The 24069-nt window shown below is 46.2% G+C and overlaps 1 protein-coding gene across 6 annotated transcripts in view; it reads right to left on the bottom strand.

The window, feature by feature from the left end:
• Positions 1-24069, bottom strand: part of LZTS3 (leucine zipper tumor suppressor family member 3) — a 77326-nt gene that overhangs the window by 15481 nt on the left and 37776 nt on the right. Inside the window, exon 1 of one of the 6 annotated variants that reach the window (XM_079990865.1) lies at positions 17462-17559. The exons of 3 other annotated variants lie outside the window; for them this stretch is intronic. The gene's annotated coding sequence lies outside the window, so the exon portion shown is untranslated. Of the gene's footprint in view, positions 1-17257; positions 17435-17461; positions 17560-24069 lie in introns of those variants that run through there. 2 more of the 6 variants (XM_079990868.1, XM_079990866.1) reach the window with 2 other exon arrangements.

The raw sequence follows: 24069 nt of genomic DNA, 5'->3' as shown, positions 1-24069 counted from the left end.
CTGGGCACCACAGTTCAAGAAGGACACTGACAAACTGGAACGTGTCCAGAGGAGGGCAACTAAAATGGTCAAAGGCCTGGAAACGATGCCTTATGAGGAACGGCTAAGGGAGCTGGGCATGTTTAGCCTGGAGAAGAGGAGGTTAAGGGGTGATATGATAGCCATGTTCAAATATATAAAAGGATGTCACATAGAGGAGGGAGAAAGGTTGTTTTCTGCTGCTCCAGAGAAGCGGACACGGAGCAATGGCTCCAAACTACAAGAAAGAAGATTCCACCTAAACATTAGGAAGAACTTCCTGACAGTAAGAGCTGTTTGACAGTGGAATTTGCTGCCCAGGAGTGTGGTGGAGTCTCCTTCTTTGGTGGTCTTTAAGCAGAGGCTTGACAACCATATGTCAGGAGTGCTCTGATGGTGTTTCCTGCTTGGCAGGGGGTTGGACTCGATGGCCCTTGTGGTCTCTTCCAACTCTATGATTCTATGATTCTATGAAGCGTCTGTAACCCGAGGAACCACTGTACAAGGTGAGCATTAAGAATCCCCGACTTGGATTTAACCTGAGCTGCAGAAGAACTCCTCCTTATTCCCACCCACTGACCCTGGGAGGTACCTGGTATCAGTATGGCTACCATTGCCTTGGGAAAAGTACATTTCCCAGGGCTCTGAAATGTAACTATAAATGGAATTCCAGGCACCAAGAATGGTGGGAGAAAGGAAGAAAAGAGTCAACACTCCCCGCCCAAAAGAGAACTTAGCACTGTACATGAAGATTCCCTTATGGTCAGTTTTGAACCACCGGACTCACAGGCCTCGAAAAATATGGTCCTAACAGACCCATAATGCGCTCCTTGCACCTGCAAGAGAAGAGACCATAAAGCAAGGGAGTGACGATGAAGCCAAGGACTTTCTCGGATCAAGGCCAGAGCGCGCCTTAAATTTTGCCTTCCCTGCCTGGCGGCACGGCAGAGCTCTCAATGTGGCAAAGACCAGCTATAAATCTGTTCGCTGCCCGTTGATGGCGGGTGCATGGTTTGTTCAGCCCTTGTAATAAAGAAAAACGGACAACTTGCAGAAGCTGCTCTTCTTCCGCCGCTGTAACAGATCCTGAGTTATGTTCTTCGGGAAGCAAAATCCTGCACTGTTCCAACTCAAGCAGCCTTCGGTTACAGAAAAGGCCCCTGCTCTCTCGCCGCAGCCCCCAGAACGCCCTCGGAGCGGGCAGACAGAGAAGGGGCTCAGATACCGATCTCAGAGTCTGAGCGGGTTCACATGTATTTTTTAAAGTATTTATGTTTTGCTGTTTCATGTAAAATACCGTGGGTCCTTGGTTCTCAAACGGCTTAGTAGTCAAACAAATCGGCTCTCAAATACCACAAACCCAGAAATTAGTGTTCTGGTTTATGGACTTTTTTTGGAAGCCGAACGTCCGACGCGGCTTCCGATTGAGTGCAGGAAGCTCCTGCAGCCAATTGAAAGCCGCGTCTTGGTTATCGAATGGTTTTGGGAGTCGAACGGACTTCTGGAACGGATTAAGTTTGAGAACCAAGGTACCACTGCCTACAATATATGCACATATACAGTATTTAAACATAAAGCACCACAAATACAAATTAAATAACAAGGCAGCCTACAATGTACAGACATAAAGGTAAAGGGACCCCTGACCGTTAGGTCCAGTCATAGACAACTCTGGGGTTGTGGCGCTCATCTCACTTTACTGGCCAAGGGAGCCGGCATACAGCTTCCGGGTCATGTGGCCAGCATGACTAAGCCGCTTCTGGCGAACCGGAGCAGTGCATGGAAATGCCGTTTACCTTCTCACCAGAGTGGTACCTATTTATCTACTTCCACTTGACGTGCTTTCGAACTGCTAGGTTGGCAGGAGCCGGGACCGAGCAATGGGAGCTCACCCCGTTTTGGGGATTCAAACTGCCAATCTTCTGATTGGGAAGTCCTAGGCTCTGTGGTTTAGACCACAGCGCCACCCACGTCCCTAGGCATATACAATGTTTAAATGCCACAAATACAAATTAATCATTGAAACGACCAGCTGATCAAGAAAATTTAAGCAGCTGCCGAGACTCCTTAGCATCAAATATGCTTTTGTGTGAAGAAGTACCTCCTTTTGCCTCTCCCGAATTTCCCAGTCTTCAGCTGCACTGGATATCTCCTGATATTTGTTATAGACCTCTACTCACCGTTCCCCTAAACTAAAAAGCTACAAATGCTGCAATTTTCCTTCACAGGAGAGTCGATCCATCTCCTTGATGGGTTTGGATTGTCCCTTTCTTAACCTTTTCCAGCTCTGCAGTATCTTTTTTGAGGCGAGGTGACAAGGACTGCACACAGAATTCCAAATGCAGCTGCACTATCAATTTGTTCGACAGCGTCGTAATATTGGAAATGTTGTTTTCATTCCCTTTCCGAATGATCCACACGGAGCACACCATTCTTTTTCACAGCTGTCAAGTACAGGGCCAACACCTCTACTGAGCCATCCTTTATGACCCAAAGGTCTTGTTCCAGTTCAGTCACTGCCAGTTCAGGCCCCATGAGCATATATGTAGAAATTTTGGGATCTGCTAAAAAGATCACATCGCATCACATTCATCCAGTGCTTTACCAACTGCACTGGCTCCCGGTGGAGTACAGGGTCAGGTTTAAGGTGCTGGTTTTGAGGCATCTAATCATAAGCTTGCATTTTTATTAAAGCTTATATGTTTAATCAGGGCTTGTATTTTAAGAATGAGCTTAAAAATGTTCTGTTTTATGCCAGGCAGAAGACCAGCTGCCTAGAAGAACCTTGGCAATGTTTTTCTCCTAGACAAGGGCCCCCCCTGATTTATAGCAGAAAACAATTCTCAAAGTCGTAAAAAGGGAATTACAGGCTGACAGCCAAGGTTACACTGACCCTACAAATTAAGGGTTGATAAATAGTAAAATGAGCCATATCTTCTTCCTAAGGTTAAAAAGGTCAAGAGCAGTGAAAAAGCATCTAGCTGGCAGAAAGAGAACATTTTCTGGGAAGTCTTTTCTAAAGCTGTTTCTTTCTTAAACTAAGATCCTTTTAAGATTTCTTTTCCTTTTAAAAGGTTGTTTATGTATTAAATATATTAGTTTAAATATAATTATGCAAAGGATTTAAGAAATGCTAGATTCTTATTTCATATAGTTGTAAGAGTTATAACTATCCTGAAATTAAGTCAGCCACCAGCCCCCCTTGTCAGACAGAAGACGCCAATCGAGCACTCCTGATATATGGTTGTCAGGCCTTTTGTTTAGAAACCTTCAAATGAAGGAGATCTCTCAATGTTGATGTGAACTCAAAATCCTTGACATATGTTTAAGATAAAAATTCAAGATTAACCATCTGTTTTGGAAGGCAATAGGGCAAGGAGGGCAAGAGGTGAGCTGGTAATTAAGATTCCTTGTTGAGACACATGTAAGATATATTACTACTTATTTGTCATTTATAGATAGAAGAATATATAGCTTTTTGATTTCCATAAAAGGGCAAGAGGAAATGGGTGTATCTTTTGTGATTGGTTCTAGCAAACAGCCAATAGGAATTTCAACCAGGCTGATTGGACAGAGGCAGCCACAGGAGGAGCAAGGGGGCTGGATTAAGGAAATATAAGTGCTGGCCAGAATGGCAAGAGGCCAGGCCAGAGCTTGGTAACCATATACCACTGTGCCTCATATTTATTTGTCTGACAAATAAATTACTATTTTAATTTCTCTATTGCTGCGTTGAATATTTCATTCCAGCTAAGCGTTAACCACAAGCAGGGTGCTACAGTTTTGACCTTTAAAGCCCTATGCGGCCTAGGACCCACGTACCTACAGAACCGCCTCTCCTGGTATGCCCCACAGAGGACCTTAAGGTCCACAAATAACATTTTGGATGTCCCAAGTTGCAAGGTGGTTAGATTGGTCTCAACTAGGGCCAGGGCCTTTTCAGTACTGGCCCCGACTTGGTGGAACACTCTGTCACAAGAGACTAGGGCCCTGCGGGACTTGACATCTTTCCGTAGGGCCTGCAAGGCAGAGCTGTTCCGCCTGGCCTTTGGTTTGGACTCAGTCTGATCCTTATGTTTCCCTCTCCTTATGGTTTTGATCTATGGGCTACTATTAAAATGAGGCTGCATTTTAAATTGTATTTTAACCCGTATTTTAAATTGTTTCCCCCCCTTTCCGGGCAGAAATCGCTGGATGCATGGCAGCCCATGTTGGTACTATAGATTTTTGAAATATGGCAACTCTCCTGACGCCATCCTGTCATCCTCCACGCAGCTTGGCTAAGGAGGCAAACTTTTTGAGAACCCGTAAAGGGAAATAAAATGCTTGGCACCCACTGAGGCTGCTGAACAAAGTCTGTTTCATTAGCTAACAATAGTCTGGCATGCCCACCGGGCACTGGGAGTTGGATTGTCAGATTCTACTTATGATAAAGCCATGCTTTTGAAAGAAACGGGCAAAGGGGGGTGATTATGGGTGGTTTAAAAGAAGGGGACTCACCTACAGACTGAGACAGGGCAAGGGAAAAGGCTCCCATTTCTTTCTAGGGAACAGGCAAATATATCAGTTTCGGGTTCTCCCCATTTCCCGTTCTTCCAATCTTGAATTCAGGTCTCCATATTTCCTCAGCAAATCGCAAATTCTTTCCTCATGAAAATGCATCTAGTGCATCTAGTGCAAATTTCTCCTAATAAGCAAATCTCTGCATTCAGCTTTAAGATACATATTTCTGCAAAAAAATTGCCCCATTATAATGCATTTCTGTATGTTATTTTTTCACTAATACCTGCATTTTAATGCACACTTTATCCTTAGATATGCATTTCTGTACATAGCATTTGGAGAACTGCATTGTGTAATTCAGAGGTGTGCAAATTTTGAAGAACAGGTTCATGCATTGGTATGGGAAGCTCAAATTAGCTAGTTTTTCATTAAAATTCAACGAAAGCAATTTTCTCCCTCATCCCTATCCCCCCCCCCTTGACATTACTATAATGGGAAATTCTGTGCTAATAAACTTAAAATTTCACGAGCGGAAACTTCCATTCTCACTATTGCAACGAAACTAGCAGGTCCCCAAGCAGGTTCACTCCTAGCACTGTCACCACTATTTTCTTAGTACTGGAAGACCCACCCTGACTTTTGAAGAATGCTATATGAACAGCACGTGGGACGCAGGTAGCGCTGTGGGTTAAACCACAGAGCCTAGGGCTTGCCGATCAGAAGGTTGGCGGTTCGAATCCCCGCAACGGGGTGAGCTCCCGTTGCTCGGTCCCTGCTCCTGCCCACCTAGCAGTATTGAAAGCACGTCAAAAGGGCAAGTAGATAAATAGGTACCACTCTGGTGGGAAGGTAAATGGCGTTTCCGTGCGCTGCTTTGGTTCGCCAGAAGCGGCTTAGTCATGCTGGCCACATGACCCGGAAGCTGTATGCCGGCTCCCTCAGCCAGTAAAGCGAGATGAGCGCCGCAACCCCAGAGTCAGCCACGACTGGACCTAATGAACATGGGTCCCTTTACCTTTATATGAACAGCAGAACCATCATATATGCTTTGTAATTCTTCCCTTGCATCATGAGGACCAGCATCTTGCTTTTTTTAAAAAAAAAAAAAAATTCTTAAAGGAATCATGAAGATTATTTGGATCCTGCAGCACAATACTAAAGGCTGAGTTAAAAGATAACATTTCAGGCTCCCGGGACAGAGACTGGAAGCCCTGCTTCTGCATCATTTGTGCAAGAGAGACAGAACTTTCCCATCTTTATTACCGCCCCGTTCTGGTATGTGTTTGTTGTGTTTGGCTGAACATGAGCAGGATTTAGCCTACAAAACTCGACTAAGCCCACAGTCAATATTTAACCAGCCCCTCCCTCACGGCTCCAAAAGGGTTTTGGTTTCCTCAGCTGAAAACATGCATTAAGAGAGATTTCGTGCAACTACAAAAGGGGAGACAAAAGAGAACTCCTCCATCATCGACGCTGATCGAGTTTTGTATTTCCGGGGAGCTGAATCCCAGGTCTTTGTTTAGCCTAATTCCTTTTTCTCCCCATGTTCAAGCGAGGCTGAAAAGAATCTCTTTGTTTGGGTTGGACTGTGGTAAACGGAGACGTCCTTTGCAAATCCTCTTTTTCAAAAAAAAGAAGAAGAGGTCTACGTACACTCATTGAACTGGTTAATGCTGTAATAAAAGGGATGTCCTTGCCCTAGAAGAAATTCTCAAGCTAAGACTGAACTCTCAGGGTGGGGTGAGAGGCCTGGCCCCGTGCCACGAAACAAAGGGACTCCCTTTTGGCCTCTCTCCTCCATCTGGTTTCAACTCTCATTTCTGTTCCAGGTCACAGTCTTCAACAAGCCCATCCTTCAACTTCCCCTCGATTGGGATGTACTTCCGTTTAGGGCAGTTTTCCCCAAACTTTCTGGGGCGGAGAAGCTGCTGGGTGAGAGCTAGTGTTGTTGTTTAGTCGTTTAGTCGTGTCCGACTCTTCGTGACCCCATGGACCAGAGCATGCTAGGCACGTCTGTCTTCCACTGCCTCCCGCAGTTTGGTCAAACTCACGCTGCTAGCTTTGAAAACACTGTCCCACCATCTCGTCCTCTGTCATCCCCTTCTCCTTCTGCCCTCCATCTTCCCCAACATCAGGGTCTTTTCCAGGGAGTCTTCTCTTCTCATGAGGTGGCCAAAGTCTTGGAGCCTCAGCTTCACGATCTGTCCTTCCAGTGAGCACTCAGGGTTGATTTCCTTAAGAATGGAGGGGTTTGATCTTCTTGCAGTCCATGGGACTCTCAAGAGTCTCCTCCAGCACTATAGTAGGGTCCACCAATTTCTAGTAGGGTCCACCAATTTCTGTGTGAAGCAAGGGTTCAGAACAACCCTTGAAAGAGGACTCTCCATTACTATCATCATCATCATCATCATCATCATCATCATCTCTTTCAGGTTTTGTTTTCGTTTAGATTAGTCTGGGTTTTTTATTGTATTGCATTATGAAAAAGCTTTAATGAAATCTCATGGAACGGGGGGGAGAGGGTCATGCGAGCCAGCCCTCAGTTGGCTAAAGCTGCCAACTATTTGAAAACAGAATTCCATTGAGATAAGAACACGAAATAAGCCCATTTTGGGCCTGGTAGGTTAATCATTAATGTTGTGCTAGCAAGCAGCCGGGTGAGAAATCCCTGGGCATCTTTCCAGTCCCAAAACACACCAGGAGGACTTAATCAGTGCTATTCTAGGGAGAAACTTGTAGTTACCAACAGCAAAGGAGCCCAGTGTGTTCTTGTTTACCCTTCATTCATGGCCATTGGAAGCGTGGAAGTTTGGGAATGTGGACATTTTGGGGGAAGCTTCCGTTCTCAGGCACGGGAGGGTCACAAGAGCGGATAAGTCTGTCGCCACGAAGACTGAGCTCTGCCTCCAGCGTCAGAGACAGTGTAAAGAAGATATCGTTCCACATGCTGCCCTGCTGCATTCATCACACGCACCGCTGTTTCCGTTCTGCTGCAGTTACGCTTCCACCAGAAACCACGCTATTCGTCTTGCATTCCACAGTGGTGAAATCACATTAACTGATATAGTTTACTGTCACGGACTGGTTGGGCGCAGAGGAACGGTGGGAGGAACCAGCTGGGGGACCCCCAAGGGAAAGAGGCTGAGAGCCAGGGGACTGGTGGAGAGAGAACAATGAGTGGCCAGAGGGAGAAGAGGGAGATGGCTGGTAATAATAATAATAATAATAATAATAATAATAATAATAATAATAATTTATTATTTGTACACCGCCCATCTGGGCGGCTTCCAACAGAACATTAAAATACAATAATCTACTAAACATTAAAAGCTTCCCTAAACAGGGCTGCCTTCAGATGTCTTCTAAAAGTTTGGTAGTTATTTTTCTCTTTGACATCTGGTGGGAGAGAGTTCCACAGGGCAGGTGCCACTACCGAGAAGGCCCTCTGCCTGGTGTCAAAGCTGAAGAGATAACAGGGTTTAGTGAGGGGGGGGGGGAGTCTGTGCAAAAGAGAAGTGCAGAATCAGAGGCAAAAGCTGAAGCCGGAGAGAGGGGAGACTGAGAGGAAGCGATGAGTCTGGCTGGTGGAGTCATGGATGTCTCCCTATGACAAGCTCCCCATAACAAGCTCCCCTACTGCTGTCTCCTAAAACCAGGAGAGGCATGAAAAGGGTGGAGGAGAGGTTGGCTTCACAAAGGCACAGTCTCTGATTGCTGGTTAAAAAAAAAACCCAGAGAGGGGGCTTAGACAGCTGTGGGGAGACGGGGACCTTTAGTCTCGGCAACTGATTTCAGAGATGGAAGGAAGATAAAGTCCCGACCAGAGATGAATGGCTGGAGACTATGATGAAATGGCAAAATTGACTGGGTAAATCAGAAACCAGGAAGAGAAGAACTTTAAGAAGGAATGGGGGAAAAGATAATGTAATTATGTATCATGTAATAATTATGTAATTATGTAATAATTATGTAATTATGTATTATATAATAATAATAATAATAATAATAATAATAATTTATACCCTGCCCATCTGGCTGGGCTTCCCCAGCCACTCTGGGCGGCTTTCAACAGAATATTAAAATACAATAGTCTATTAAACATTAAAAGCTTCCCTAAACAGGGAAGAGAACATTGTAAATAACTAAAAACTTTGGCAGGATTTGAACAAAGCTTGTAACGTGCGAAAAACTACGGTAAAAATTGATTATTTTTAAAAAATTGAGAAACTAAGAGAAGCAGTTTGCGAGGGGAAAGATTGGTAATGGTAACCCTGGAACGGCGGAGAGGAGTCGAAGGATTCAGGGATGATTTTGATGTTTAATGTTTGAATTTAAATCAGCAATGTCAAACTCAATAAAAATATATTTTTAAAAAACAATGCAAAATCCATTTTGGAAAGGCAGCAGCTGAGGCAAAGTGGCAAACGAGGCCTCTGTCTCCTATGGGCGTGGGGAAACGCAAACAAACAAACGGTTGTGAACACAACGCACAGGCTTCTTTTTCTCCCTTTCATCCCAATAATAAGATAATTGTAGGCTTTTCTGTTCTGGAAGACAACATGCCCATTATGGGGGCTGCGTCGCCCATTTGCATAAGTAATCACAAGACAAAGGACAGGCGAGATGGAAACGGGATGGCGCTGCAACAAGAAAGGGGGCGAACGACAAAGATGCATCGCACACAAACAAGAGGGACATCCTTCCATCATCCCAAGGTCCATCCATCAGGAATTATTTAGTATTATCATCATCATCATTATTACTTGACCTTCATCGTAAGGTCCCAGGGTGGTTACAGCATTACAAGACAATATTAAAAGCAGTTGTAAACTGCAGTCATTCCTTGGTTCTCGAATGGCTTAGTTGACAAACAAATCAGCTCCCAAATGCCAAAAACCCAGAAGTAAATGTTCCGGTTTGCGGACGTTTTTCGGAAGCCAAACGTCCGATGCAGCTTCCGATTCAGTGCAGGAAGCCAATTGGAAGCCATGTCTTGTTTTCAAACAGTTTTGGGAGTCAAACGGACCTTTGGAATGGATTAAGTTCAAGAACCAAGGTACCACTGCCTACAATATAAGCATATATACAGTATTTAAACATGAAGGTAAAGGTAAAGGTACCCCTGCCCGTACAGGCCAGTCTTGACAGACTCTGGGGTTGTGCGCCCATCTTACTTAAGAGGCCAGGGGCCAGCGCTGTCCGGAGACACTTCCGGGTCATGTGGCCAGCGTGACATCGCTGCTCTGGCAAGCCAGAGCCGCACACGGAAACGCCGTTTACCTTCCCGCTGGTAAGCGGTCCCTATTTATCTACTTGCACCCGGAGGTGCTTTCGAACTGCTAGGTTGGCAGGCGCTGGGACCGAGCAGCGGGAGCGCACCCCGCCGCAGGGATTCGAACCGCCGACCTTTCGATCGGCAAGCCCTAGGCGCTGAGGCTTTAACCCACAGCGCCACCTGCGTCCCTGTTTAACATAAAGCACCACAAATACAAATTAAATAGCAAGGCAGCCTACAATGTATAGACATAAAGGTAAAGGTAAAGGGACCCCTGACTTTTAGGTCCAGTCGCGGACGACTCTGGGGTTGCGGCGCTCATCTCGCTTTACTGGCCGAGGGAGCTGGCGTACAGCTTCTGGGTCATGTGGCCACCATGACTAAGCCACTTCTGGCGAACCAGAGCAGTGCACGGAAATGCCGTTTACTTTCCTGCATGAGCGGTACCTATTTATCTACTTGCACTTTGATGCGCTTTCGAACTGCTAGGCAGGCAGGAGCAGGGACCGAGCAACGGAAGCTTACCCCGGTGCGGGGATTCGAACTGCTGACCTTCTGATCGGCAAGTCCTAGCTCAGTGGTTTAGACCACAGCGCCACCCCTGTCATAACCTGAGGTACCACTGTGCATTGCCAAGAGCATAGCTGTCAACCTTCACTTTTTTGTGGGAAATTCCCTTTTTTTGTGGGAAATTTCCTTATTCCAGCACTGTTTCCCACTGCTATCCCGGTTAGATATCCCGTAGACTATCCCTGGGACAGGTGAGGCTGCTGATCCCTTATTTTCGAGGCTGCTGATCCCTTATTTTCAAATCTGAAAGTTGACAGCTATGCAAGAGACAATGGAGTGCACCTCTGGGGGTGAAGTCAAACCGCTGCGTTAGCAACACCAAAGTGACCTCCCTGGGATGCAACCCTGGGCAGTGTGTATGGAGGTTCTGGGCTGCCCAGATGACAAGACCCCCTCTCGGCCTTGCTGATTGAGGTCCAAAGGAAAGCAGAGCAAGATGCTTGACACCAGTTTGGCTGCAGGAGTTGCTTAAAGGAGGCGTACATGGCGCCATCCAACCGCCTTAAGGACTCCAGTCTGGATTTGGGTAGGGTTTACTCCTGAGCCTTTTCTGCTCCCCAATATATCTTGCACGAGAGAGGAGGTTTAGGATCAGAGTTTCTATTCTCCTAGATGGGCTCCCTCCCCAGGCTCACAAGCCCCCTCTGCCCCCTCTACATCACATCCAGAAACCATCTTTGTGACCAATGGGCCCACTGGAGAGCCAGTGTGGTGTAGTGGATAAGAGCGGTAGACTCGTAATCTGGTGAACCGGGTTTGCTTCCCTGCTCCTCTACATGCAGCTGCTGGGTGACCTTAGGCCAGTCACACTTCTCTGAAGTCTCTCAGCCCCACTCACCTCACAGAGTGTTTGTTGTGGGGGAGGAAGGGAAAGGAGATTGCTAGCCGTTTTGAGACTCCTTCGGGTAGTGATAAAGCGGGATATCAAATCCAAACTTTTCTTCTTCTTCGTCCGCTCAATTCGCCAGAGCCTGTCTTTGCTTGCAAGAGAAGTCCCTAACTCACCGGGGGTTTGAGATCCATTGTCTACCCTCACCTGGTTTAGCTGACTAGTCAAAGCTGTTTCCCAAGCCACAAACCGAATTTGAACATTGGAAACAAAAGCAGCCAGTATCACAAACTGATCTGCACAATTCCTCATCATTTATTCTGCAGTGAATCCTTCGAACGCAGGTACTGACGGGCCAGCAGATATGAAGGCAGAACAGGGTTAGTCAGAAATGAAAGGAAATTATTAGTATAAGGGGAATACCCAAGTTTGCTAAGTGCAATTGAAAAAGAATTTATTCACGCCCCGCTCCAAAAAAGTCCAGGGTAATCTTAACATGCTCAATAGCCAAAGAATATTGGGTGGTCAGGTAGAATATTTTGTGGTGGGCCTTATAACTAGTTTGTAAAATTTACTCCGGTTTTCCTAGTCCCAGGAAGCACCAGGAAACTGTGCAGGACAACAAAGTCCTTCCTGGGTGGAAAATGTATTCAACTGGCTGGATTCCAATATTCCAGCTGATGTTGCCCATGCGTTTCCAAGCGTATCTTTCCCTCCAGAAGGGCTGTAAACAGGAGGAATACAGAGTGTTCCACCAAAGACGGATTTGTATTTTTTTAACTTTGGTACCTGGTAGGTGAGCCTGGCTCCCGTTCCACTTTCATTCGTCACACATACCTGCCTCCACGGCAAACGCCAATTTCCTTGTCGAGCTTTGCTCCACCCTTGCGCTTCTGGGGGATGGTCAAATATATAAGAACACAAATAGCTCTTTGGGACACAATCTGATTGCACCTGCTTAAAAAACAAAGGGCAAGGAGAATACCCACACCCAAACGCCCAGGGTCTTGCAGCAGGGAGCAGTTTATTTGCAAATCATACCTAATGTAAGAAGGTCACATCTCCCCACAGTAGCCCCAGCGACCCTGGACAGCGAACGCATTACGGATTTGCTATTAACTTGGCATAAAGAGGCTGAACCGCAGCGTTGCACCTCTCACCTCCTGGTATGCTACTGGCAAAAGAAATTCGGCGTGGGAGGGTCCAAAAACACTAGTTATTCATTGGTGGGGATTCAGCCAGAAACTGCAAGTGTCAGGCCTTGAAACCAGTTTGAAAGCCATGATTTTTAAGGCAGCCTTCGCTCAGCTGGTGCCCTCCAGCTTCTTTTGGACTATAATTCCCATCAGCCCCAAAAGCTTCTCTGGTTTGGCTTCACCCCTTGAGGCACACTCCATTGTTTCTCGAGACAGACGGGTGCCAACAATGACTAGCACGAGCCTTGATAACTTATAGGGATGCGGGTGGCGCTGTGGGTTAAACCACAGAGCCTAGGACTTGCCGATCAGAAGGTTGGCAGTTCGAATCCCCACGGCCGGGGGAGCTCCTGTTCCTCGGTCCCTGCTCCTGCCAACCTAGCAGTTCGAAAGCACGTCAAAGTGCAAGTAGATAAATAGGGACCGCTCCGGCGGGAAGGTAAACAGCGTTTCCGTGCGCTGCTCTGGTTCCCCAGAAGCAGCTTAGTCATGCTGGCCACATGACCCGGAAGCTATACGCCGGCTCCCTCAGCCAATAAAGCAAGATGAGTACCACAACCCTAGAGTCGGCCACGACTGGACCTAATGGTCAGGGGTCCCTTTACCTTTATACTTGGTTATTATGTTCAGAGATTTCTGCATTTTCAGGGTGTAAAATAAATAAATAAGATAAATAAACCAAGCAACTATTATTATTATTATTATTATTATTATTATTATTATTAAAATCACAGCCTGCAACCTGAACCCGTTATGCAAACTGAGCAAGTCGGCATTCATGTCCTTATTTTACCATGCAAATCAGGCTCCTGGCAGAATTTTGCAAACGAAAGCCAAGGAGTGCGGCACAATCTCTTGAATATCGTTGCCGTACACATCTATTTGCATAAATGCAAAGCTGCCTTAACAGCCTGGCAGTTCCAGCCCAGCACTGCGAGAAATCTCGCCAGCCAAAGTCTCTTGCAAATATCCTGCTTCTTGAGATCTTTTTTTTTGCTCATCTGGGGAGGCTTGGGTTCGAACCTGGGATTTTATGAGAGCTGCTGCTGAGCTCTGAGCCATCTCTGAGATGGTAAACGATGGTGGATTAAGAGACACAGAAAACTGCCACTACGGCTGGTCAGATTATTTGCCCATCTCAGCCCCAGCAAGCCAGGCTCCCAGGGTGCATGGGAGTTGTAGTTCAACATCTGGAGGGCCAAAGTTTCCCCACTCCTAATTCTAATCCTATCCATGGAGGCTGGTCCATTAGGTTGAACTGCTTGCTGCCCCACAAACCTCAGTCCGCTCCCAACTGTGTGACGCCAGGCAACTCTGCCTGCCAATGGCTCTGGCTCCAACTTCTGTTGGTATCCTTGCCCACCAGTTGCATTGGGCACCAGTCCCTACTGGATCCAATCTTGTCTACTCAGACTGGCAGCAATTCCCTAGGGTCTCACGGAGGTCATTCTCTAATCCTTCCAACTGAAGCTACCAAGGATTGCATACCCACCAACATTTCTCCAATGAAAATAAAGACATCCCCTCCAACATTTCTCTGATGAAGATAGGGGCATTCTAAGGAAAAGCAGTGAGAGATTTTACTTTCTTGGGCTCCACGATCACTGCAGATGGTGACAGCAGTCACAAAATTAAAAGACACCTGCTTCTTGGGAGGAAAGCAATGACAAACCTAGACAGCATCTTAAAAAGCAGAGACACCACCTTGCCGACAAAGGTCCGTATAGTCAAAGCTATGGTTTTCCCAGTAGTGATATATGGAAGTGAGAGCTGGACCATAAAGAAGGCTGATCGCCGAAGAATTGATGCTTTTGAATTATGGTGCTGGAGGAGACTCTTGAGAGTCCTATGGACTGCAAGAAGATCAAACCAATCCATTCTGAAGGAAATCAGCCCTGAGTGCTCACTGGAAGGACAGATCCTGAAGCTGAGGCTCCAATACTTTGGTCACCTCATGAGAAGAGAAGACTCCCTGGAAAAGACCCTGATGTTGGGAAAGATGGAGGGCACAAGGAGAAGGGAACGACAGAGGACGAGATGGTGGGACAGTGTTCTCAAAGATACTAACATAAGTTTGACCAAACTGTGGGAGGCAGTGGAAGACAGGAATGCCTGGCGTGCTCTGGTCCACGGGGTCACGAAGAGTCGGACACGACTAAACGACTAAACAACAACAACAAGGAAAAGCAGGACATTCCGGAATCAAATCAGAAACCAAGATGGCTTCTGGAAATCCAGGACTGTCCCTGGAAAACAGGGACACTGTGAGGATCTGGGGATTGAAGTCGAACCTGGGTTGTTCTGCAGGCCCCATGAGCATCTGTTCTGCTCCAGTAGCAAAAATACCTTTCCTCTGTTTTGTACACAACCCATCATTGCTCCTGATGCAATTGTTTATCTCGTTGCACCATTCCCCCTGGGAATAGCTCTCCTTCTAAGCAAAGGTATTCTATGGGGTATAAGCAAAGCTGACCAATTATTCCACTCCAAAGCCACAGAAGCAGTTTCGTCCCCAGAACCAACCACCCTTTCAAACAAGCGGTGCCCCTCAAATAGCCCCGTTCCATGTTCGCGACGCAACCATACAGAACTGCAAATACACTCTCCCTCCTCAAAAAGTGCAGATTTATCTGCAAAGGGCTATCTAAGGGTCCTTAAAAATCAAAATAAACGAGTCTCCTAAAATAGTAACGTAAGGATATAAGTTGAACCCTGCTGGATCTGAGTGGGTTACCGCAGCCACTCTGCCACTCTGGGCGGCTTCCAACAAATTAAAACATCAAACAGAGAAACACATCAAACATTAAAAACTTCCCTATACAGTGGTGCCTCGCAAGACGAAATTAATCCGTTCCGCGATTGTCTTCGTCTAGCGGCTTTTTCGTCTTGCAAAGCAAGCCCATTAGCGGCTTAGCGGATTAGCACTATTAGCGGCTTAGTGGCTTTTAGCGACTTTTAGCGGCTTATCGGCTTATCGGATCAGCTTAGCGGCTTAGAAAAATGGGGGGGAAGGGAAAAAAACCTGCAGGAACTCGCAAGACATTTTCGTCTTGCGAAGCAAGCCCATAGGGAAATTCGTTTTGCGAAGCACCTCCAAAACAGATAACGCTTTCGTCTAGCGGGTTTTCCGTCTTGCGAGGCGTTCGTCTTGCGGGGCACCACTGTACAGGTATCCCGGTCCCAGGCCGTACTGGGATTTAAATACCGAATCTTGAAAGCTAAATTGAAGCCAGTATAACCCTTTGAAAAATGGGTGCAGCCAATTCCAGTTGCCACCATGCTCTGGACTAGCTAATGTTTCTGAACGCTTTTCAAAGGCAGTCTCTTGAACACAGAGCCTCATCAAGCCCCTTTAAAAAAATTTCTGCCTTCGGAAGTCAAAACAGATCTTTCCAGCAGCTTTTAAGGGAATCCAAGCCCAAACTTAACAGATGTGCAGCTTGGGCCAAACACATCCCACAATCTCAAAAGAACTCCCCCCACAAGTAATGGGGGGCAGGAATGATGGCAGGAATCTCAAGCGTTGGAACGAACACTGGTGAAGTGTGTATGTGTGAATCTGCCAACAACTGTGCCAGTGGCAGCTCTCGACAATTTGCTTGTGCTAGCATGCAGGCAAAGTTTAAGGGGGGGGGGTCCCCTGATTCTCAGACCCCAATTCTCACAAATGGGAGGGTTGGGTTGCCAGCTTCTCAGGGGAAGCAGAACTCCCATGCCTTTAACTGCTCCACAACAAGCAGAGGTTAGGCAGGACAACAGGCACACCATGACAGCAACCGCTTCGCTTGCTCAGTCCAAACCTGCCATGCAGTTTTCAAAGACCTGGGAGTTCTGCGAGAGAACGAACCCAGCAACCCTACTCACAAGGCAGAGGCTATATCACCCCTGCCAGAACTCGAACCCGGCCTTATTAGATGCCGAGGGGGCAAAGTCTAGCCCTGCAATCTGCTCTGAGCAAAGGAATGAAAAGCAGAGTGTCAGATGAGCAAGGAGAAATCGTGCAAAGCCACTTACTTACTCAAGAGAAGGTGCAAACTCCCCAAACACATTTGCTGCAAACAGCACCTCTGGGTGCAAAAAGGAGGCGGGTGAGATTTTCTGCAGGAAAAGCAGCAGATCAGGGCAGACAGCCCTGGCGACGGCTTGTATTTATTATTACATTTTTAAAAAGTATTCCCCCCCACGAAAGGGCTGCTGGAAGAAGCTTACAGATGTCAAAGCAACATGATCCTGATACTCTAAAACTGAGACAGGAACACTTTTCCAGCTCAAGGGCCACTTCCCATTCTTAGCAACCTTCTGGGGGCCACATTCCAGCAGTGGGAGCTGCCAGAGAAAAAGTGGGTGCGAATTTCGCCACTATACACTAGGTTTGTTGCTACACCTTCACTCACCCCCAGCCCTCTGTCCTCTATCCAAGCAAGCAAAAGGCATTGCCATATTCCAGACATGCAAAAAACACAGTCGGCAGAGCGTGAGACTCTTAATTTCAGGTTCATGGGTTCGAGCCCCACGTTGGGCAAAAGACTCCCGCATTGCAGGGGTTGGACTAGACGACCCTCGTGGCCCCTTCTGATTCCATGAATCGAGGAGGGTGCAAAGCATAGTTGGTAAAAGGGCTGCTGCTCAGGAGGAGGGCGTATGACCTGGGGAGAGTCCCCGGGGGCCAGACGGAGATATCTCGAGGGCCACTGTGTCTGAGATTTCCCCCTCCGCGCTCCAAACCTATCAGTGGAGGGGCTTGGAAACAAACCGCAAAAACGCAATTCCAGTGGGAAAAGGAAGGGAAAGGGTCAGAGATTCCAGCTCAAATTCTAATGCAGCAGCAACAGAATGTCTGCTCTGCACCTGCGGACAGAAACCCACCTGTCTGCAGCCTCCTTCCTCAGCCAGCAAGGACAGAGCTGGCTTCTCAGCTTGTCTGCCCAGCCTGGGCAGGTCCTGCCTTATTCAAAAGAGGGGAGTTTCAGGTTACCCTGCAAAGGGAGGTGGGCGGGAAGCAAAGTTTCCTTCTTTTCTTTTTTTTTAAAGGAGTCTTTTTTAAAACCAGGAATTCCTCAGGTCATTTACCTCCACGCTCCAGGAGAGGCTGGCTCCCATGCTCCCTCTGGATCCTGGCCCTCGCTGGGCTCTAAGCTGCTTCCTCGCCTGCAGGGACTTCTGGAGAAAAAACTAAAATTAATACCTGCCGCAAACAAACCCATCACCTGTTGCCAACCTTTGTTCCCTCCGATTGGCCGATACCAGGAAGCACTCACCTGCCAAGTTCCATTAACTCTTCCCAGGCGAGACGGCAACTTGCCCTGAGCTGCCTTAGTAAACTTTAGGAACAGAATCGTAGAATTATGGAGCTGCGAGGGACCACAAGGGCCATCTAGTCCAACCCCTTGCAATGCATGATTTATTTATTTTTGTCCAGCGTTGGTTCTCGAACCCACAACTCTGAGATTAAGAGTCGCAGGCTCTACCAACTTTGAGAACAGCAAAAGCAGCTGGGAAGAAAGAAGAGGCGTTCAGGGATATTTTTTTTTAAAAAAAAAATAATTGTATAATTATTGTGTGTCCTTGTTTTTCAGTTTGATCCTTTGATGTGGTTTTGTACGTTTGGTGGTATTTTATGAATGACTTTCCATTATTTTTATTGATTATCGTTCAGTAATTCTTTATTGTAATGATTAAGTGTAAACGGTTTAATTATTATTTGCTGATATTTAACTTTGCTGCTTACTATTAGACTCTAATCAATTACTGAATATTGCTTTATTTGATATAAATTGTTTTTATTATGACTTTTTGTACTGGATCAGATTGTGTGATCTTTGCTGTCCATTTTTTTATTTCTTCAGCTTGCAAACCGCCTTGTGTACAATAATATAGAAAGGAGTTATACAAATTAAAAGTGAGATGAAATGAAAACTGCTTGAACTGAGGTCGGTGAGAACAGAGGCAAACCTCCCGGATTTTATTTTTCTTTCTTTCTTTGGCTGGGATAGACTCTTCATTTTCCAGGGTTGTGGGTTCGAGCCACGAGCTGGGTGAAAAATTCTGCATTGCGGGGTGTTGGACTAGATGACCCCAATAAACACATTTTGTTTTTTGTTCTCAGCTCTAAGACACAAAGAAAAGCAATGTCAAACCTAGACAGCATCTTAAAAAGCAGAGACATCAGCTTGCCAACAAAGGTCCGTATAGTTAAAGCTCTGGTTTCCCAGTAGTGATGTATGGAAGTGAGAGCTGGACCATAAAGAAGGCTGATAGCCGAAGAATGGATGCTTTTGAATTCTGGTGCTGGAGGAGACTCTTGAGAGTCCCATGGACTGCAAGAAGATCAAACCGATCCATTCTGAAGGAAATCAGCCCTGAGTGCTCACTGGAAGGACAGATCCTGAAGCTGAGGCTCCAAGACTTTGGCCACCTCATAAGAAGAAAAGACTCCCTGGAAAAGACTCTGATGTTGGGAAAGATGGAGGGCACAAGGAGAAGGGGATGACAGAGGACGAGATGGTGGGACAGTGTTCTTGAAGCTACCAGCATGAATTTGACCAAACTGCGGGAGGCAGTGGAAGACAGGAGTGCCTGGTGTGCTCTGGTCCAGGGGGTCACGAAGAGTCGGACACAACTAAACAACAACAATATGACACAATGTGATCGTACGTATTTATATCCTCGTTACAACAAACACAGCAAAATATAACCTATTCAGAAGAAACCAGGTACTGCAATTACATCTCAGGAACATAGGAAATGGCCTTGTAAAAAGTCAGATTATTTGTCTATCCAAAGTGGGGCCTTCCAGATGTTTTGGGCTACAACTCTCATCAGCCCTGGACAGCATGGCATGTGGGGGAAATCCAGACTCGAACCTTCACTCAGCCACAAAGCTTACCTGGTGACCATGGACCAGCCTAACCTACCTCGCAGGATTGTTGTAAGGACAAAAACAGCGGGAGGAGGCTCAATGCCCTCAGAATACTGACTGACTGTGGGGACGGGAAATGGCAACCAGGTGGTGGTGGAGAGAATTGGAGATAAAAAGGTGAAGGAAGAAATACACCAATATAAATAGGGTGAACTGAACCACCTTACTGTCTGGATGGGTGATGTTTTCCCTTTTTAGTTTATTTTATTTTTTAAAATTATTTTTGTTTTTCAGGTTTATACATGTCACTAATTTTACAATCATTTTAACATTTCAAAACTTGACTTTCCACCAAATTAAGTTAAGCTAAGCTAAGCAGATATATAAGATTGAATGTTTAATTATTAAGATACAAAATTACAATCTCAATAATAAAGTTACAAAATAATAACAAGGAAGTCATGTATAGGTGGAGGGAAGACACAGGGCAAGAAATAAGAAATGAATAAATGTTGGTACATAATGAAATGTGAAAATGTGAATTTACGAATGTAATGTTTATGTATCAATATGTAAAGATTTCATATATGTAAAAGGTAAAGGTAAAGGTACCCCTGCCCGTACGGGCCAGTCTTGACAGACTCTGGGGTTGTGCGCCCATCTCACTTAAGAGGCCAGGGGCCAGCGCTGTCCGGAGACACTTCCGGGTCACGTGGCCAGCGTGACATCGCTGCTCTGGCCAGAGCCAGAGCCAGAGCCAGAGCCGCACACGGAAACGCCGTTTACCTTCCCGCTGGTAAGCGGTCCCTATTTATCTACTTGCACCCGGAGGTGCTTTCGAACTGCTATATGTATATGTATTGCAACATTAATAATAAATAAATTAAAAAAGGGTAAAAAAACCCTTGACTTCCTTCCCCCTCTTTCTGCGGTTCCTTAAATTTATTTTTAATATCTTCTGCATATCCAAATTAACTTAATTTGCTCATTTGTCTGTCTACTTTAAATCTATACCCTTATAAAACTGCAGGTTATTACAATAGTCCTGCCAATGTTCTTATCTGTTTGCAAATTATCTGTAAATATTCAATAAAGCATTTTCATCCTTTTATAAAAAGTTTATCTTGATTTCTTATTCTTCCCCTGAGTTTTGCCATTTCTGCATATTCCATAAGTATTTTTATCCATTCTGCTCTTTTTTTTTTAAATGGTCTGCTAGGTTTGAAGTAAGAGCTGCCCATCAAAATCAATGAGGAAGACCAATATATTCGAATCATAGAATCTTGGAGTTGGAAAAGACCCAAAAGTCATCTAGCCCAACCCCCTGGCAATGCAGGAATCTCAGCTCAAGCATCCATGACAGATGGCCATCCAACCTCTGCTTGAAAACATCAAACAAAGGAGAGTCCCCCACTTTCTGAGGGAGACCATTCCACTGTCAAACAGCTCTTAATGTCAGAAAGTTATTCCTGATTTTGAAATCTCCTTTCTTGTAACTTGAAGCCATTGGTTTGAGTCCTACCCTCTAGAGCAGGAGAAAACAAGTTCGCTCCATCTTCCATGTGACAGCCCTTGAGATATTCAAAGATGGCTCTCATATCTCCTCTCAGTCTCCTCTTTTCAAGGCTAAATATATCCAATTCCTTCAACCGTTCCTCATAAGGCTTGGTTTCCAGACCCTTGATCATCTTGGTCAGTGTTGTTCAACCTTTTTTGGCAAAGGCACACTTGTTTCATGAAAAAAATCACGAGGCACACCACCATTAGAAAATGTTAAAAAAAAATTAACTCTGTGCCTATATTGACTATATATAAAGTAATTCTCTTGAATAGGAATCAAATAAACACAAAGAAAGTATTTTATAATTACTTTATTATGAAATAGTAAGTAAACAGAAATATGAAAAATTATAAAATACTTTATTTTTAAATCTTTTGAATTTTTCAATTTTTCCCATGGCACACCAGGCAACATCTTGCGGCACACTAGTGTGCCGCGGAACAGTGGTTGAAAAACACTGATCTTGGTTGCTCTCCTCTGCACCTCCTCCTTAAACTGTGGCGCCCAGAACTAGACACAGCATTCCAGGTGTGGTCTGACTAAGGCAGAATACAGCAGGACTATTACTAACCTTGTTCTGGACACCAGACTTGTGTTGATGCAGCCTAGAATAGCAGTAGCTTTTTTTGTTGTTGCTGCATCACCCTGTTGACTCATCTTCAGCTTGTGGTCCACCAAGACCCCTAGATCCCTTTCACACAAACTACTGGCAAGCCAGGCGTCCCCTATGTTACATTTGTGCATCTGATTATGCCTGCCTTACATTTGAAATTCATTTGGTTAGTTTGGGCCTCGTTCCCCAATCTGTTCAGGTCATTTTGAATCTCGATTAACCAGTTTTAAATTAAATCTTGTATTCATTGAGGGTCATGTATATACTGCACATGTGTATTCAGAGAAGCTTAGAATCATAGAATTGTAGAGTTGGAGGGGACCACGAGGGTCATCTAGCCCAGTGTTTCCCAACCGGTGTTCCGCGGCACACTAGTGTGCCGCGAGACGTTGCCTGGTGTGCCGTGGGAGGGAGGCGGGCGAGTCGGGCGGCGAGAGGCCTTAGGCGCCCTGCAGAAAGGCGTCCTCTTTGTGGGTGGGTTCTCCCCCCTCCCTTAGTGCATCGTATTTAGTTGGGGATTCTGGAGAGGGGGGCGGGGGCGCGCTGGCCCTGAGCGGAACAGACGCGCCGTCGTCCCCACCTCCCTCTCCTCAGTAGCTCCGAGCCGACTGACTGAGGGTGGGACGCGGCCAGCGGCGTCCTCTCTCTCTCTCTCTCCGCCTCCCAGCACCGCTTTCCCCGAGGCGGGCGCGCGCCTAAGGCTGAATGGGAGCAGCCTGGAGGCTTGGCGGCCTCTCAGCGGCTCATGACAGGCGTCCCCGAGGCGGGAGGTGCTGAGCAGGGGCTCTGCGAGAGGGCGCAAGGGATGCGTGGTGGTGCCTGCGCGCGCGTGACTTAAGAGGGCGACCTGCTGCCTCTCCTCTCTCTCCCCTCCCTCCCCTCATGGGCACGGAGTCCCCGGCACAGCTTGGCGCTACTACAGCTACAGCTGCTGCTGCTCCTGCTTGGATGAAGGCGGCTGCTTCTTCCTAACGCCCAGCCTCTGAGGGACCGCAGTCTCCCGCCCTTTTTTTTTTTTTTTTTTGGCGGGATGCTGAGGTAAAGGATCCCCTCGCGCGCGGGCGGGCATCTCTTTGGGCAGGGCGCGTGTGGAGGCTTAAGGTGGGGAGTGTGGAGGGGTTGCCGCTTGCGAGGGGAGGGTTCATATTGTATTGGGCTGCGGTGTGGGCGACACGGCTCTCCAACGGGCAGCCCGCGGAGGAACATTGAGTTGGAGCATTTCGAGGAGAGGGACAAAAGGCGCACTGAATAAAGTATTTTATAATTTTTCATATTTCTGTTTACTTACTATTTCATAATAAAGTAATTATAAAATACTTTCTTTGTGTTTATTTGATTCCTATTAAAGAGAGTTACTTTATATATAGTCAATATAGGCACAGAGTTAATTTTTTAAACATTTTCTAATGGTGGTGTGCCTCGAGATTTTTTTCATGAAACAAGTGTGCCTTTGCCCAAAAAAGGTTGGGAAACACTGATCTAGCCCAACCCCCTGAAATGCAGGAATCTCAGCTAAACCTCCAACTCTACACCAGCCATGGCAAATGGCCACCCAACCTCTGCTTAAAAATCTCTGAAGGAGAGCCCACCACCTCTCGTGGGAGACCGTTCTACTGTCAAACAGCTCTGCCTTTCGGAAAGTTTTCCCCGGTTCTCAGGGAGAAACCATTTTCAACAGAGCCCAGCATTGGAAGTGAGCAGCTGTTCTGAAGCAACACCGGATGTTGAAATTTTGTGCCCCTAACAATTTTGTGCCCCGGGGCAACTGCCTCTGTGCTGTGCCACTGGAACCTGGCACCTTCTAAATGCCTGCTCGATAATGCCTGGCACACTAAGATGGGAGGGCCTGGGGCTTTCTGTTTTCCTTCCCTCCTCCATCCCAAGATCTCCACATTTGCACCAAGCTAGCTTGGGCACACAGCACTCAGTGCAAGAAGCAAAGGGCTTTCTCCTTTCGGAAAGGGCTTCCCTGCACTGGGGATACTAGCTGACCTATTAAACTTGGGCAGGAGGCAATCTTTTGATCACCCACGGAAACTAGCTCAATGTTAACATCCGCCGGCAGCCCACAGTTAACCAAAAGGTACCTGCTGGAGAACTCGAGTCTCGAGGCTTAATTTCGTACCAGAGCGCCAGAGTCCGGATGCCCATTTTAAGACTCCCCACAGGACAGTAAAACTTTTTTTAGGCGTTCATGGTGCCGAAGTAGTAAGTGAATCACAACGTAGGACAGTGATCCCGGATAATCTGACTGTTTCGCAGGAATCTTCTTCAGCACAACCCATAGATTGGAAAAATGCACAAGGAACAGTGGTCATGAGAATATGTTAAAAAAAAAAAGTTTTACCGCTTAGCCCACAGGATAGCATCTATTACTTTGTTTCAACCATAGACTTATTATACGAACTTTCAAAGATTGACAGATGTGTGTTCATTTGATTTCAAATAGAGAATTTACAAGTGTACACATTTTGTTTTTGTTGCACTAAATCATGTATATTATGCAAAAAGAATTGCAGTGCCATCGAGTATATTGGTCTTTGTGTTACTTGTATTGTTTGTTGTGTTAAGTTTGCAACACAGGGGTTTGTTCTGTGTTTACTTTCTAGGCTTGGAAAGTCTGAGAACGGAAGTCAGTCCTCTCT

The sequence above is a fragment of the Podarcis cretensis genome (assembly GCF_951804945.1).
Source record: "Podarcis cretensis genome assembly, chromosome: 9".
NCBI lineage: Eukaryota > Metazoa > Chordata > Lepidosauria > Squamata > Lacertidae > Podarcis > Podarcis cretensis.
The sequence above is the reverse complement of the archived record's forward strand: the minus strand, read 5'-3'. Positions and strand labels throughout refer to the sequence as shown.